At 38.1% G+C, this 16,550-nt stretch overlaps 1 protein-coding gene across 11 annotated transcripts in view; it reads right to left on the bottom strand.

The window, feature by feature from the left end:
- Positions 1 to 16,550, bottom strand: part of CPEB1 (cytoplasmic polyadenylation element binding protein 1) — a 99,107-nt gene that overhangs the window by 28,992 nt on the left and 53,565 nt on the right. The window lies entirely within an intron of this gene.

The raw sequence follows: 16,550 nt of genomic DNA, 5'->3' as shown, positions 1-16,550 counted from the left end.
TTGAGAGAGAAAGGGGGCAAATATTAATAATCATACCAGGACAGCAAGCTTGAACAGAGACAGTCCTAGGTGAACTGGTAGGCACGATCACTCTTATCTGCGGCCATTTGTGTTCAAAAACATTTTACCCCAAAAAGCCTCTTTTCTAATGGCTTCCTGATCCCAGCTCTCCAAACATGCCCATTCTGTTCTACCTCTTCGATCTACATTGACAGGAAGTCTGAGAAGTTAACTGTCAACACAGGATAACACTCAGTAAGTTGAAAGGTCTGAAACACAAAGCCTGATTTTACTAAGTAAAGCCCATCTTTGCTTCTCAAACTCACACCTGATGTTGGACAGGAACTTGACCCTTTTTATGGGAGGATATTCTTTATAACCTTTAGCCAAGCACAAACTAGACACTCCGAAGATACTAAAAACTGGGAACGAGCACATGATGAAGTGAGACTTCTCCTTCTAAGGATATCTATTTGAATAATGTCTCAGCTTAAATGCTTTCTACATCAACCCTAACCCTAACCCTACATGTTTCTCTATCAGTACCTACACAACATTTCCGATTTAAGTTTCTTAATTTGGTTCAAAAATTTAAAAGCATCTCCCTTTGAAAATATCAGTTATCTTCTTTATAGTTAATCTCTCAAACTTCTTAGCAACTGGACAACTCATGGAAACAAGTAAACTGACCCAAAGTCTGCCACAGTCTAAAATACAGTAACCCCTGGCAGACTCAAAATGCAGAGGTGACCCAGGGGCTCTGGCTCTAGGGCTCAGAGTAGTATAGCCTCAACTCTAGTCATTTCCATCCTCAGCATAAGAACATGTCTGTCCTCTGATGACTCCTCTGCCAACAAAACTTAGCATGAAGCTGCTCAGGGTTCTCTGCAGCTATCATTCTTGAGCATCTGCCAAGTAGGGAAATGAAACAAGAGCAGAGCAGTAAGCCCCCATTTATGAAACCATTAAGTCAGGTTCCATTGTATAAAGGTAGATGGTGACTGCAAGAAGTCTGTTGAGGCCCCTGGGAAACCAGAGATGGCTTCACACAGCAGATGCATCAAGAGCTGATCCTCGGCAGAAAGGGACCTGGTTCGGAGGAGGTAATAGGGGAGAAGGTAATAAGCAACGTGTGTTTGGGCTAGCCAAGCCAGGAAGAACTGAGAACTGAGGAATATCAAACTGATGCTCAGGCATGCAGTGGAAAATCTCTGTACACTCTTAAATAAGAAATAATGTGGTAGAGGGCCCAAGATGAACCAGAGATCCAAGCTAGGGAGGCCAGCCAGGGAGGTAAGGGATGAGAGGAAAGAGAAGGAAGAAGACGGCAGAACAGCTGGATAAGGAGGGAAGAGGAGGAGCTGGGGAGCAGGGTAATATGTCAAATGACGTAAAGCAGACTACAAAGTTGCATCTGTATCGTGATTATATAACTATGTGAAAATTTTGTATGTTGACAGATGATGGTGGTAAAGGAGTACAGAAAAATACAAACAGTTTATGTGTGAGGGTAGCAGGCTGCTAGTGGATTTACTGTACTTTAGTTATTGCACAAACTGTACAACGAAAGCCGTCTTCTCCTTTCTTTCTCTTTAGACTTTCAACAAGCGCACTATTACAATTTGTACAGCAACCACACTTGAAATCTTCTACAAAATCTCAACTTCATCTCCAAATTCCAGTCCCTGGGAATAGCAAAGGACATTGAATCACTTGTCCCCATTAAATTTCTTTTAAATAACTGACCTTACAGTCTGTTGAGGCTACTTAAATCAACGATATATGGTTCCTGAAGTTTTAAAGAGCCCATAAAGTAGCATTTCTAAGAATGTATTTCTAAAAAGACTGTTTGAAAGACTATTCCCCTGCCCCCACACCGCCAACTCAAGAAAACAGAAATGATTCTAAACATCCATTTTGACAATCTAAAGAGAAAGAGCCAACATGCAAGAAGTCAGACATCTGCCATGATCATGTCAACTGTTGTGTGCACTGGGGCCCTTTAACCACTCACACCAGGGGGACTGAACGTTTCCCTAAAGCAGTACTTCTCAGACTTTCATGGGCATAGGAATGACTTGGGAATCTTTACAACACTGACTCTAACTCAGTGGGTGTGGGTCAGGTCCCAGAATCTGCATTCTTAACCTACTCCCAAGTGATATCTTACACTACTGGTTTGCTGAGCACACTTTGAGCATTAAGAGTTTAAAATGGTCTTCCTGCCCCAGACTCTCTCTTCCAGGTAATTCATCCCATTCCTACACAACACCCCCTCTTCATGGTGTTCATTCTCCTAAACAAGGGCCCTTCAACGGCTCCCTGTAGCCTCTCAGATCAAAGCCAATCTCCAGGCTTACTAACTTTCTCTCACACTATTCATCAAACTTTAAAGGCTGAACTTGAGTCAATCACAACTCCCTGGAAGTTCACACTCTAAGAGAACCATGTACTGTTAACCTGTGTGTTAATAACAGTAGTTCAGAAGAGAGGGAATGCATGATGCCTAGGATGTTCAAAGAAAGCTTCCTTATAATTTCAGCTATACTTTAACCACATTACAGATTAAGGTATGAGAGGTTATTAGGTTTACTTTGTACTTCCCACCATAAAAATATGATCATTGGCTCATTTTAGTCTCAACCACATTAATGATCTTCAAATGAACTCTGTAATTTATTTCAAAGCAATTTCTATAATGTTTCTGAAAATAAATATTAACAATGTTTAGATTTTAAAATGGCATATAACATGTTTACATACCGGAAAATTCAATATTATTATTATTATTTTTTTTTTTTTTTTTTGCGGTACGTGGGCCTCTCACTGTTGTGGCCTCTCCCGTTGCGGAGCACAGGCTCCGGACGCGCAGGCTCAGTGGCCATGGCTCATGGGCCCCGCCGCTGCATTGGCACATGGGATCTTCCCGGACCGGGGCATGAACCTGTGTCCCCTGCATTGGCAGGCAGACTCTCAACCACTGCGCCACCAGGGAAGCCCTCAATATTATTAAAAAGTCATTTCCCACCAAATTGATCCACATACTCAATGCAACCCCAGTAATATACACGCCTTCAAGCAATTCAATGACGACATTTTTAACAAATGGTGCTGGAACAGCCAAATACCCATATGCGGCGGGGGGAATGAACCTTGACCCCCCTACCTCACACCATTTACAAACATTAATTTAATATTAATCAGAGAGACCTAAAAGTAAAAGTTTTAACTTTTTAAAGCTTCTCTAAGAAAATACAGACTATCTTTCTGACCTGGGGCGGGGGGGCCAGGGGGATGCATAGCAATGTTTCTTACGGAGGACACAGAGAGCAACGATCATTACAGAAAGTTTTGATACGCTGGACTTATCAAAATTAAAAACGTCTGCTCATCAAGACACCATTAAGAAAATAATTAAGTAACCTACAAAATGGTAGAAAGTATCTGCAACCATACCTGACAAATGGCTAGTATGTGGAGTATATAAGAAATATTAACAACTCAAAAGTAAAAGAAAAAATCAATTTTTAAAAGGGCAGACAAATCTTCAAAAGGCATTTCACACAAAAATACAGAACTGGACAATAAGCACTAGAAAAAATGCTCAATACCATTAGTCATCAAAGAAATGCAAATTAAACCACAATGAGAAACTGCTACATACCCACCAGATGGCTAAAATTAAAGACTGCTCCACAGTTTGCCAACATTTGGTGTTGCCGATCAGAACTTCCATGTATTATTTTATGATGATACAATCACTTTTGAAAAAGCTCTGCCAATTTCTTATACAATTATACATATACTATCCTATGACCCAGAAATTCTACTCCTAGGTATTGAACTAAGAGGAATGCAAGTGTATGTCTACAAAAAGACCTGTACGTGAATGGTGATAGCAACTTTATGCATAATCACCAAAACCTGGAATGAATCCAAGTGACCATTAACAGAAGAATAAAATGTGGTGTATACATACATATACTAGAAATTACTCAGCAATAAAAAAGAATAGACTATTGATACATACACCAACATGGATGAATCTCAATTACACTGAGCGAAATAAATATGACAAAATGTTGACTGCAGAGTCTAGGTGATGGGTATTATGGGTGTTCACTTTATAATTCATTCATGTTTTCTGTATGCTTGAAAATGTTCAAAATAAAACGCTGGGGGAAAATGAAGTTAGACTTTTTCTGACTAAAAGCAGTAACTGGTTTGATGATAAAAACGAACTTCATTAAATTAGATTTTATGGTTGACATTTTCCATAAACAGAATGAGTTAAGATCTACAGACCCAAGGTTTTGACAAAACATAAAGCAAGTGATAAGATAAAAAGTATTTTAAGGGAATTCCCTGGCGGTCCAGTGGTCAGGACTCCACACTTTCACTGCCAAGGGCCTGGGTTCAATCCCTGGTAGGGGAACTAAGATCCCGCAAGCCACACGGCACAGCCAAAAAAAAAAGCATTTAAAAACACTGTATTCGTAAGGGCATATTTTTTAACTTAACAGCCTTTTAATTTTCTCAATCCTTCAGGTAATGAGTTAAACAGGTCTCTAAGTGAAAGAAAAACATAGTCATCTGAAATCTCCATAAGCATTCTTGGAATACTTCCCAAAAAACTGAGAAATTCAATGACTGATGCCTCAGGTAACAAATCTTTTCACAACTTAGATGGTTTCCAGTTCCTTCTTTTCAACAAATATGAAGGAGTGAATGGAACTGCTGGCAAGTAAATGACTAAAAATAATGATAGATGACTGATTCTTTGCATACAAGTCAAGGAGTTCAAACAACTGAATGACACTGCTCTATAACAATACCCTCATTTCCCATCTACTTATTTATGTGAACAAGTTTACTCAGTAGGGCACAGATCTATAAAAACAGAAAAGAGGAATGTATTTGGTGTTGAAAATGCTGAGTCATTCTGGCAATACGTGAGTCATCCAAAATTACATGAGTTATAAAAACGCCTCATTTCTCTCATTAAAAAGCATTTCCAATAAAGTCTTAATCAATTGTCCTAGCAATCAATGGCCACAGCAATCCAAAACACAGCCTTTTAGTCACAGGAAATAATTTAAATTTTCAATTTATGTAGTTTTTGTTGCAGAGAAGTATAACACGTGATCAACAGAAGACTAAAACTGTAAAACATTTCATTAGTATAATGTTCTGTGGGAGAAGTAGACTAGAAATACAAGTAAAGGAGAAAAGGAATAACGAGAAATTTCCCACTTTAATTAAAGAGCTTTAACTTTAATTAAAGAGCTAATTTACAGTTTTTTAAACAGATATTATGGATAAAAATCTCTACGAATTTTGATTCCACTGGATACATTTTTCGATGAAATTTTAGACACCAAGTTAAATGTGCAAGGAGTACATTGTATTTTTTTAAATGTTTTTTATTGTGGTAAAATATATCTAACATAAAATTTTACCATTATAACCATTTTAAAGTGTTCAATTTAGAGGCATTGAGTACATTCACATTTTTGCGCACCTATTACCACTAACCATTGCCACAACTTTTTCATCTCAAATTAAAACTCTGTACCCATTAAATACTAACTCCTCACTAACTCTTCCCCCAGTCTCTGGTAGCCATTTTCTGCCTCTGAATTCCATTATTTCAGGTACCTCCAAGAAGTAATGTCATGCAATATTTGTCTATTGCGTCTGGCGTATTTCGCTTAGCAGAATATCCTCAAGGTTTATCCATACTGTAGCATGTATCAAATTCTCCTTCCTTTTTAAGGATGAATAATATTCCACTGGATGTATGTACCACATTTTGTTTATCCATTTATCTGTCCATGGACATTTGGGCCATTTCTTTCCACCTTTTGGCTACTGTGAATGAATAGTACTGCTATGAATATCAGTGTACAAATATGTGTTCCCGTCCTGAGTTCACTTCTTTTACATATATATACTTAGAAGTGGAACTGCTGGATCATACAGTAATTCTATGTTGAATATTTTTTTAGGAACCACTGCATTATTTACCACAGCATCTACACCATTTTGCATTCTGCAAAGCGTAAGTGTTTCAATTTCTCTACATCCTTGCCAACACTTGTTATTTTCTGGTTTGTCTGGGCTTTTTTTTTGTGAAGGGCGGGGGACAATGACCATCCTAATGCGTGTGAACTGGATCTCACTGTGGGGTACATTGTTTTTTAAAAATTGGATAGATACAAATGTTTGAAGACTGCTGCTGCTTAGTCCATGAAACCCCAAGATCATGTTTTTAAAAATTTCCAACACCCCAGGTTTTTGTTGAACTGTTTTTCTTTCTATACCATCCAAGTGGTCCTAATGGCAAATGCCATCTTCTTGCTGGATTCTGCATCACTGATTACAGTGATGGTCCACAGATGGGCATCTGACCCAACCTGGGTCATAATAACTCATCCCTATGACTACAGAGACCAGTCCTGGTATGGGCATAACTCAAGCCAAGCTAATTGAGACTTTTTCCCTAAGATTTTTCTAACTGGGTATTGGAAAGAAAGAATCATTTCCTGACTTCATGATGCCAGAGGATGTGAACACAGCCCCTTCCTTAGATAACAGAAAATTATGCAAAAGGAGAAAATGAAACTCACACTGGAAGAGAGGCAGCAAAGAGATACAACCTCAACAAAATTTCTTCCTGTTCTGTGAGCTATATACCAACAGCCTTCCAACACATCCCACGTTTTGCTAAAGTTAATTCTAATTAGGTGTTTGATCATTTGCAAATAAGAGTGTTCTGTGTAATTCAAGCCCTTCAGCAAGGACTGACCAAACAAGTAATTACTACAGGCAGGATGAGTATCTCTGGACAAAGCCCCTGATGCCGGCACCAGATGAGAGAGTCAGCAATAAAGGAAAGCAAGAAAGGAGCTAAAAAGACCACCTGGTTAAATCATCTTCTTCTTCTTTTTTTTTTTTTTAAAACTAGTGAGCCAACAAGGATCAGATAGGACCAAAGCAAGAAAGCTACTAAGTGGTAGAAGTGGGATCCAAATCCAGGGACCAACCTGCTTTCCTGCCTCTCCCCTGCTCCAGGGCACTTTCTCAGGTCCAGGTCTACACTCATACTACCCCAAATCAGACTTGCTTTATCAGTAAATTATTAATGGATTCTGTTTTCTCCAGTTAGGTCCCTATGGAGCTCTGTTCTAAACCTATCCCATCCTACCAGGAGTTCAACTCTCAATACTAGCTCCTCCCCCTTCTTATCATCCTTCCCCTAAACACCCACTTATTCAGTAAAATGTCAATTTCACATTCTGGTGTTTCCAAGATTCCATTGCCATGTACATATATAGTTTTTGAAGGTGACAATTTCTTCCTCATGGAGAACAAAAACGAAAACTGCAGATTTAAGTCTAGCTCCACCTCATCTATGGCTCTGGTGTGGGAGTTCCTGAAGCAGAATGTTTTGAAGACTCTGGTACAGAGTCCTGGAATACAACATGCTGTCCAGGTGGTGTCCCCAAGTTGTAAATAAAACTAGCATAATCTAAACACAACAAAATGTTACTATGCCTGATGCTATACTGGTTCAAATTTTGGGATCTGCAGAAGTTCCTTGAACATTACACCAAATTGAAGACCCATTACAGTGCCAATCATAACAGATCTAGAGAATATAAAAGCTAATGATTTAGAAAGAACTGGGTGCTTTCAGATAGTTTAGTAAGATAGTAAACTAATACAACATTTCTGGAAGCCAATCTAACTAAATGCTTTAAAAGTACTTATCTGATGAAAAAATTTTGCTTTTAGAGATTTATCCTATGTCCAAATAATCACAGATATAAGCAAAAGTTTAACTTCAGGTACTTCTACTAGTGTTTAAAATAGACACCTATTTAAGCAAACTATCTCCAACAGTTTGAAATTCTTAACTTTTCGTTCCATGAACCATTTGGCAATGTGCTAAAGCCTATGAATGGATACCTTCTAAAAATAATGTTAAATATGTAAAATAGTGATCATAATTTTGTAGTGATGAATGTACAACACCTCAAGATATGTACAATGACTATAAAGCAATCAGGCAAGAAATGTGTAATCATCCTACTGATGATTATTATTATTGCCGAAGAATTAGGTCCGGCTAATATTATTTTGACTTTTTGTCCACATTTAGAAGGAAATGCTACATTTCAGTTAAACGCTGGTGAAAATAAATATCTAAGTGTTTCCCTGCCCAAGATACTCGACTCCCTGAATTCTATCCACAGACTCAGGTTAAAAATTCCATAATGCGGCAATCTTACAAAGTAAAATGCTATGTAACGTTGAAAAAGACATGGGAAGTTAGTGACACAAAAAGATAAAAGAAGAGAAAGAGGCAAATTACTACATAGTATGTTCAGAAAGCTTTCTCTTTAGTAAATATAAGAAAAATACTGGAGAGATACACTAAAATGTTAACAGTAGTTGTATCTGGGTAGCGGGATTACCTATGATTTTTTTCCTTCTAATTATCTGTTTTCTTCAAAATTTTTACAATGAACATATTATGATAATAAGAAAAAAATACATGTTACTAAGAAGGGTAACTCAGACTTAACATCCCCTAAATAAATTTGAAAAATTAAAAATTTCTACAAAGAAAAGTTCATGTAGAGAGATTTTAAATTTGACATTAGGAGTTCAATGACAATATAAAATTAGGATTAAAATTCAATTAAAGTAAAATAAACCACAGAATATTAAAAATAGAAGAGACTTTGGAGTCTACTTAGTCTAAGCCCCTCAACTCACAGCAGAAACACCCTCTCTTGGATTGATTCCAGAAGCCTTAATCCTTGACGTTTCCCTCTTCCCCCATTAATAGTACTCATTTCTTTTTCAGTCAAAAAGATGTAAAACATCTACATTCAAAAACTAGAATGCACACACTAAAGTGGGAGTAATCTTACTTGTGATCAAGACATAATCAAGCCTTAGGCTTTTAGTGGCAAAGCCCCGACATTGCAACAGATGGGGATGGTACTATGCAGACCAAGGATATTGGAAATTAAACATCACATTCCCTACTTCAAAAAGTGAGAAAAAGAGGAGAGTCTGTGGAAAGGCTCTAGAACAATCACACAAGGTTTATTTATTTTCACGGATTGGAGTCTTAAGGTTGCACACACACACACACACACACACCCCTCCACTTTCCACTGCAGCTCTTTCACACTTGTACTCCTCAAGTACAAGTATTGTTCTGTCCCGCTCTCCACAGGTGACTGTGCCTGGAATTGGCTGAGAAAGTAAAAGAACCTCAGGTCGGCAGCGCTGACACAGTGAGGAACAGACACTGAGACGCTGGCAGGTTCCAGCTCTGCTTGTTCTCCTCCACTCCACATCCAACTCCTCCACCCTACAACAGGCCCTGAAGACAAAAGCAAGCCCAGGCCCACCACCAGGTGCAGTGGCAACAGCCTTCTACAGACTCTCCACCAGCAACCCTTCAGGCCTGACTCTAGCAGCTAGATGGGCCTGGCTTTCTGGAGTGCCCTGTGGGCCCCAACTGTCCACCTATGCCAGTGCTTCAGGAAGGCTGGTTAGTGCAGCTTCCCTGATCTTCCAAACCCCACTCCTCCCTTAACTGTGTAATGAGTTAAGTCCTATAATAAATCCCTTAGTCCACAACACTCATTGTGGTTCTGCTTCCTGATCAATGTCTGTCGGGACATTGGCGCAATGGAAGTCATCCCTACAGTAAATATGGTAGCTGGGAATTTCTCTTAGAGAGCCAAGGACAAGAGCAAACCTGGATTGAAGAGCCCTAGTGAGAACAAAAGGACACCACTCACTGTCCTGTCAATCTAATACATATTCCTCTGGAATTGTCATGTCCAATTCGGAACCCACTAGCAACAGGAAGCCACTGAGCACTTAAAAAGTAGCTGTTACAAGTGGGAAATGAATTTTAAATTTTAACTGATTGAAATTTAAATTAAAAATCTGGTAATTCTAGTCTGTTACTGGAAAACTTTTAAGTATGGTTCAGAACAACCTGAATACGTGAATCTACATTTTCAACAGTATGGCACCTAAATACGTATCGACTACTTCAGATGAAAATTTATAGTTCAAATCAAGATGAGCTGTGAGTATAAAATATAACGCATATCAGGAAAATAAGCTGTATATCATTTCACAATAAACATGTATACAATCACTATGTTGTACACCTAAAACTAATACAATATTGTACATCAATTATAATATCAAAATTTTTTAATTTCTGCATTTTGAAGACAGTATAAAAAAGCAAATCATAAAATACCTCAATTTTTATATAAATCACATTTTAAAATATTTTATATTAAATAGAAAAATATGTTTCAATTGAAGTACAGGTGATGTACAATATTATATAAATTATAGGTATACAAACAGTAATTTACAATTTTTAAAGGTTATATTCCATTTATAGTTATTATAAAATATGGCTATATTCTGTGTTGTACATCCTTGTAGATTATTTTATACATAATAGTTTGTACCTCTTAATTCCCTACCCCTACCTTGTCCCTTCCCTCCCCCACCCCCTGCGCTGGTAACCACTAGTTTGCTCTCTGTATCTGTGAGCCTGTTTCTTTTTTATTAGCAACCTAAGTGTCCATCAACAGATGAATGGATAAAGAAGACGGGTAGATATAAACAACGGAATACTCCTCAGCCATAAAAAAGAATGAAATTTTGCCACTTGCAACAACATGGATGGACGTGGAGGGTATTGTGTCAAGTGAAGTAAGTCTGACAGAGAAAGATAAATACCGTATGATATCACCTTTATGTGAAATCTAAAAAAAAATAAATAAATTGATGAATATAATAAAATATACTATTAAAATTTTAAAATACCATATGGAGAAGGCACTACGTCCATTTTACAAGTATTGATACCAAGGCTCAAAAGAAGTAAAGCAATGTGAGCAAGATGACACAGCTAGCACTCAGTGTAGAAGTACACTTTATGTGTTAAAAAAGAATAAAAAAGGTAAAAATCAAGACAACACACAGAGTAAAAAGGAAAAGATCATTTTCACATTCTTGCAGCACTCCTCCATCCTCAATCTTATAGTCTCCTCTGAATTAACAGTTTAATATATATTCCTCTCATACCATTTTCTATGCATTTGTGAACACCTTTATCAACACTGATAATATCCAACGTTTAAGCTCTGCCAAAATAATAGGTTAAAAAAAATATTTACCTATTAAATGAGAGTCTCATGTGTCAGGCACTAGCTAGGCAACAGGAATATGCTAAGTAAGGATAACCAGCTACAGCTCTTGCCTGTATGGACTGACAATCTAGTGGTGAAGACAATCTAAATAATCATACAAGTGATAAACTATAATGTGAGTGAAGAGCTAGGAAGGAAAGAGATATGATGATATTAAAGTATTAAGGGGGTTCCCTGGCCTAATGGGGGAATGTCGGTTAAGATTTCCTTAAGTATGCTTTTCAAATATCTTGTTAATCTAATTTACAACATCTGATTATTAGACAGTTGAAGCATTTTTTTCCAAACAGAAGGAAAAAAACAGCCAGTAGCTATCAATTTCATTTCCTCTGCCCTCTTTTCTTTGAGGATGAGTTCTTATCCAGTGGCCTTTCCTCTACATTAGCAAGCTAGTATTATTGTGCTCTGTAAGGATTAAAAAAAAAAAGAAGAAGAAGAATATTCTAAAAACATTATGACTACATTTTTCTAAGCACTTGGTAAGACTTAAAGCACTTTAAAACTATGGCACTGTCTGTAGAGGTCTCTGGTTTTAAATATTACCTCCCTTTGGCATTCCCTGGTGGCGCAGCGGCTGAGAGTCCGCCTGCCAATGCAGGGGACACAGGTTCGAGCCCTGGTCTGGGAAGATCCCACATGCCGCGGAGCAACTAAGCCCGTGCGCCACAGCTACTGAGCCTGCGCGTCTGGAGCCTGTGCTCTGCAACGGGAGAGGCCGCGACAGCGAGAGGCCCGCGCACCGCGATGAAGAGTGGCCCCTCGCTTGCCGCAACTAGAGAAAGCCCTCGCACAGAAACGAAGACCCAACACAGCCAAAAATAAATTAATTAATTAATTAAAAAAAAATATTACCTCCCTTTAAAAAAAAAAAACGGGCACATTAAATAAATTTGATCTCTCCCTCTCTGGGTTTTGGTCAGAACAAAAAGTTAATTAAGTTATATTTTGTCTAGGATAGCCAGATTGCTAGTAATAACCAAACTGATCCACATAAGAATAAATAGTACCACTTATAAGTTAGTTTGTACTTTTGTGTTTATGGGGAAAGAATCTAAGGACATATGTTCAAACTGGTTTCACAGCTATTCTAAATTTGGATTCTCCCCTGTACACACACCTTTGTACACAGAGATATAGAACTACACAGGTGTGAATTTAAGACGATTACTATTCCTAGCCATCATTAACATTTCAGAGTTAAAGCTGCCTGTAAGGAATATTTGCCAGTCTAAACCCATTTTAAAGCATTTCCCCCTGGGATTTTATTCATTAGAAATTATGTAACAATGAATTAAAAAGCTACATATCTTCTTTTAACTTCACTACAAAGGAAGGAATCACAACTGTCTTTAAGGTAGTCTGATTTTTCAGATTGCCTGTGGAGTTTCTACCCCAACAGAAAAAAAAAAAAAAAGGTCTGGGGGCTTCCCTGGCAGTGCAGTGGTTAAGACTCCCTGCATCCCCTGCAAGGGGCACGGGTTCGATCCCTGAATCCCTGCAAGCCACATGGCACGGCCATAAAAAAAATGTCAGCAGGAAATTCAACAAGGAAAAAGATACAGGACTTGTAGTGTTTTTCTAAAAAAATTTTATTCCACTTTATAAGAAATGGATGGGCTTCCCTGATGGCGCAGTGGTTGAGAGTCCGCCTGCTGATGCAGGGGACACGGGTTTGTGCCCCGGTCTGGGAAGATCCCACATGTCGCGGAGCGGCTGGGCCCGTGAGCCATGGCCGCTGAGCCTGCGCGTCCGGAGCCTGTGCTCCGCAACGGGAGAGGCCGCAACAGTGAGAGGCCCGCGTACCGCACAAAAAAAAAAAAAAAAAAGAAAGAAACGTAAATTAAAATAAGAATTCTGGTTACCAAACTAGGAAAATTAAAGGTATAATATTCAACGGTGCTCAGTCATTTTGATAATTTCCTTCTCTGCATATATGGTGAGATAAGCATTCTAACCTACTACAGGGATCATAAAAAGAGAGCATTTCCATAAATCATCAAAAACATTAAAAATATTAACTGTTCAACCTAGTAACTTTACTGCTAAAAATCGCTAATTAAATACTCATAAATGCAGAGAAATATCTACCTATAAAGATATCTGTCACAAAGCTATTAATGGTGAAAAACTAGTTTTCTGGAGTAGGAACTTATACATTAAAATTCATATCTCAGTACATGATAAAGAAGAATGCTCAAGTGTTGGGGAAAGAGATCACAACTGCATGAAAATATCCAGAAATATGTAGAAAGACACTCTAACAGCATCTAAACAACTGAAGTAGACTATAGGTAGTAGGATATATCTGTACTTGAATTTTCCAAATTGTCTATAGCAAATGTAAATAGCAAATAGTCTATTTGCTATTGTCTATAGCAAATATAAATTACAAAAAAGAATTCAGAAAATGGTTTTAAGAATTTAAAATCTGGGTATGGCTCTCTGACAAAGGAACTCACAATATGGTAAAAAAAAAAAAAAAAAAACAAACCAAAAAACAAAAACCACACACAGAACATTTAAATAAAAACAAACCGTCTTCTTTAAAAAAAGGATTTGGTAAAACTTTTGGGATGCTCTTCATCTCTTTATGTTTATATCCAGAACAAATGTTAGTAGTCTAGTACTTCCAGGATTCTATTAGGAGAATGAGATACAAAGACTTACAGGGAAGTTCACTGCCACATTAAAAGTTACTGATAATAGCATGCACAACTTCATATTTTCCTTTCTTACCTGAAGTGAGAATCATCTCCTTCCTCAAATTCCCCAGCCCCAAGGTGCCTTTTGAAGATTCTTTCATGCACACAAACATGTAAATGCACAGTTTCTTTAAAAAACAAAACAAATAAAAAAAAAACCCGGGACTTCCCTGGTGGTCCAGTGGTAAAGAACCTGCCTTCCAATGCAGGAGACGCAGGTTTGGTTCCTGGTCGGGAAACTGAGATCCCACAGGCCATGGGGCAACTAAGCCCAAGTGCCACAACTACTGAGCTCATGTGCCGAGCTCGACGAGAGAGCCCACATGTCACAAACTACAGAGCCAATACCCTCTGGAGCCCATGTGCCACAACTACAGAGCCCACAGGCCCTGGAGCCCATGCACTACAACTAGAGAGAAAACCTGCACGCCACAGCTAGAGAAAAGCCTGTGCGCCGCAGAGACTGTGTGTCATAACGAAAGATCCCACACGCCTCAACGAAGATACTGTGTGCTGCAACTAAGACCCAATACAGCTAAAAGAATAAGGAAAATAAATACTAAAAAAAGTTTAAAAAATAAAAATTTTAAAATATACACCAAAAGTCAAATACACTATTTCACAATTTTTTCAAATGATGTATTTTGGATATCTTTCCAGATGTGTACATAGAGATCAACTTTCTTCTTTTGTGACAAGTAGTCCATTTTATGAACATAATAAATATATTCAACTATTTCTCTATTGATGAACATTCAGGTTGTTCCCAGTAGTTATTTCTTCTTCTAAAATAATAGGGCAAAAATAATTATAGGAGTAGTAAGATCTCATGCTTCAGGAGGTTAGCAGATAACCCAAGATGATATAGGAAATTGTTTCTTTTGTTACTTCCATGTTGGTCTACCTGAAACACTGTAAATTCCATTTACAGTCTTTTAAAATACTAGACCCTAAGGGCAGGACTTCTGCGTTAACTAAATTGGTAATATGATTAAGTGTATGGTAAAAACCATTTGCTCACAGAAGCAAGTTATTTAATTATTATAAGTCATAAAATAATTGCATAATGAGGTATCATCTGGAGTATTTTCAATGTATCAAAGGTGGGATTAGAATTTATAATAATGGTACCCCAATTTCTCAAATCTATTTGTTGGGAAAATCAAATTTTGGTATCATGTTATTGCCACTCCAAATCAAATAAATCACGTGTCTTTGGTCATGTTCTTCAAAAAACTAAATAAATAAATAAAAATAGGGCAATAAACATCTATTTATTTTTGACTTTCTCAGGCAAACATACTTGATAAGTGCAAATACCTCATGATCCAATAGGTTTAAATCAATAAGACATTGGCCAAAACTGCCCCAAGAGTCATAGCAGTTTACATTTCCAACTACAGGGACTTCCCTGGTGGTGCAGTGGTTAAGAATCTGCCTGCCATTGCAAGGGGACACAGGTTCGAGCCCTGGCCTTGGAAGATCCCAAATGCCGCAGAGCAACTAAGCCCATGCGCCACAACTACTGAGCCTGTGTACCACAACTACTGAAACCCATGCCTAGAGCCCATGCTCCGCAACAAGAGAAGCCACCACAATGAGAAGCCCACGCACCAAAACAGAGTAGCCCCCACTCGCCGCAATTAGAGAAAGCCCACATGCAGCAACGAAGACCCAACACAGCCAAAAAATAAATAAATTAAAAAATTTTTTCCAACTACTAAGGACTATTTCTCCACACCCTTGCCAAACTTTACTTTTTATGAATCTGACAGGTAAAAAATAAAATCCCATTGTTTAAATTTGTGATAAGATTCTGAGACTGAATGACAAGGGTCTACCATATCTCCTTAACTTACTTTTACAAAATTCAGCATTTTTTCATTTGTTATTTGTCCCCGTTTCCCCCAATAGTTCCCATTTCAGAAAAGATCCACTTAAGTTTGCCAGACAAAATTCGATTCTGCTCTCCTTCACCCCCCACAATTGGCAAGTCTTATTAAACCTACTTCTGAAATTCATACTAAATCTGTCCACTTACCTTGTCTCCATTATTACCATACTAGCCCAAGCCAAACACACTTTTCACCTGGACTACTGCAGCAGTCTCCTAACCGTTCTCTCTGCTTTATCACCTCCCACACCCTTAAAAGCCTTGTCGCCCCTTAAATATACCAAATTCAGGCCCATCCACCCACTCCAAGGCCTTCCTGTTCCCTCTGCTTATAACAGTTTTATCCTGGTGTTAAACCAGTTTCTCTACATGGCTGGCTCATCGTGCAGGTCTTCAGCTTAAATGTCACCTCCTCAGACAGAGGCCTTCCCTCAATAATGTGTGGAGAAATAATTTATGTAACCACTAATCCCCTACCCCAGTCATTCCTTATCACGTCCCCTTGTTCAGTTTCTTTCCTATTACTTAGCGTAACCTGAAATATTATTTGTTCCTATTCCCCACCATACTTCTGTAGTTACGTATAGTTCACACCTCTTTTATAGGAGCATATCTGTTCACAACTGTATTCATAGCATCTAGAGCAGTTTATTATACGCTGACTAAAAGAACTGTCTCTTCGTG

This window comes from Stenella coeruleoalba, assembly GCF_951394435.1.
Source record: "Stenella coeruleoalba genome assembly, chromosome: 2".
Classification (NCBI taxonomy): domain Eukaryota; kingdom Metazoa; phylum Chordata; class Mammalia; order Artiodactyla; family Delphinidae; genus Stenella; species Stenella coeruleoalba.
The sequence above is the reverse complement of the archived record's forward strand: the minus strand, read 5'-3'. Positions and strand labels throughout refer to the sequence as shown.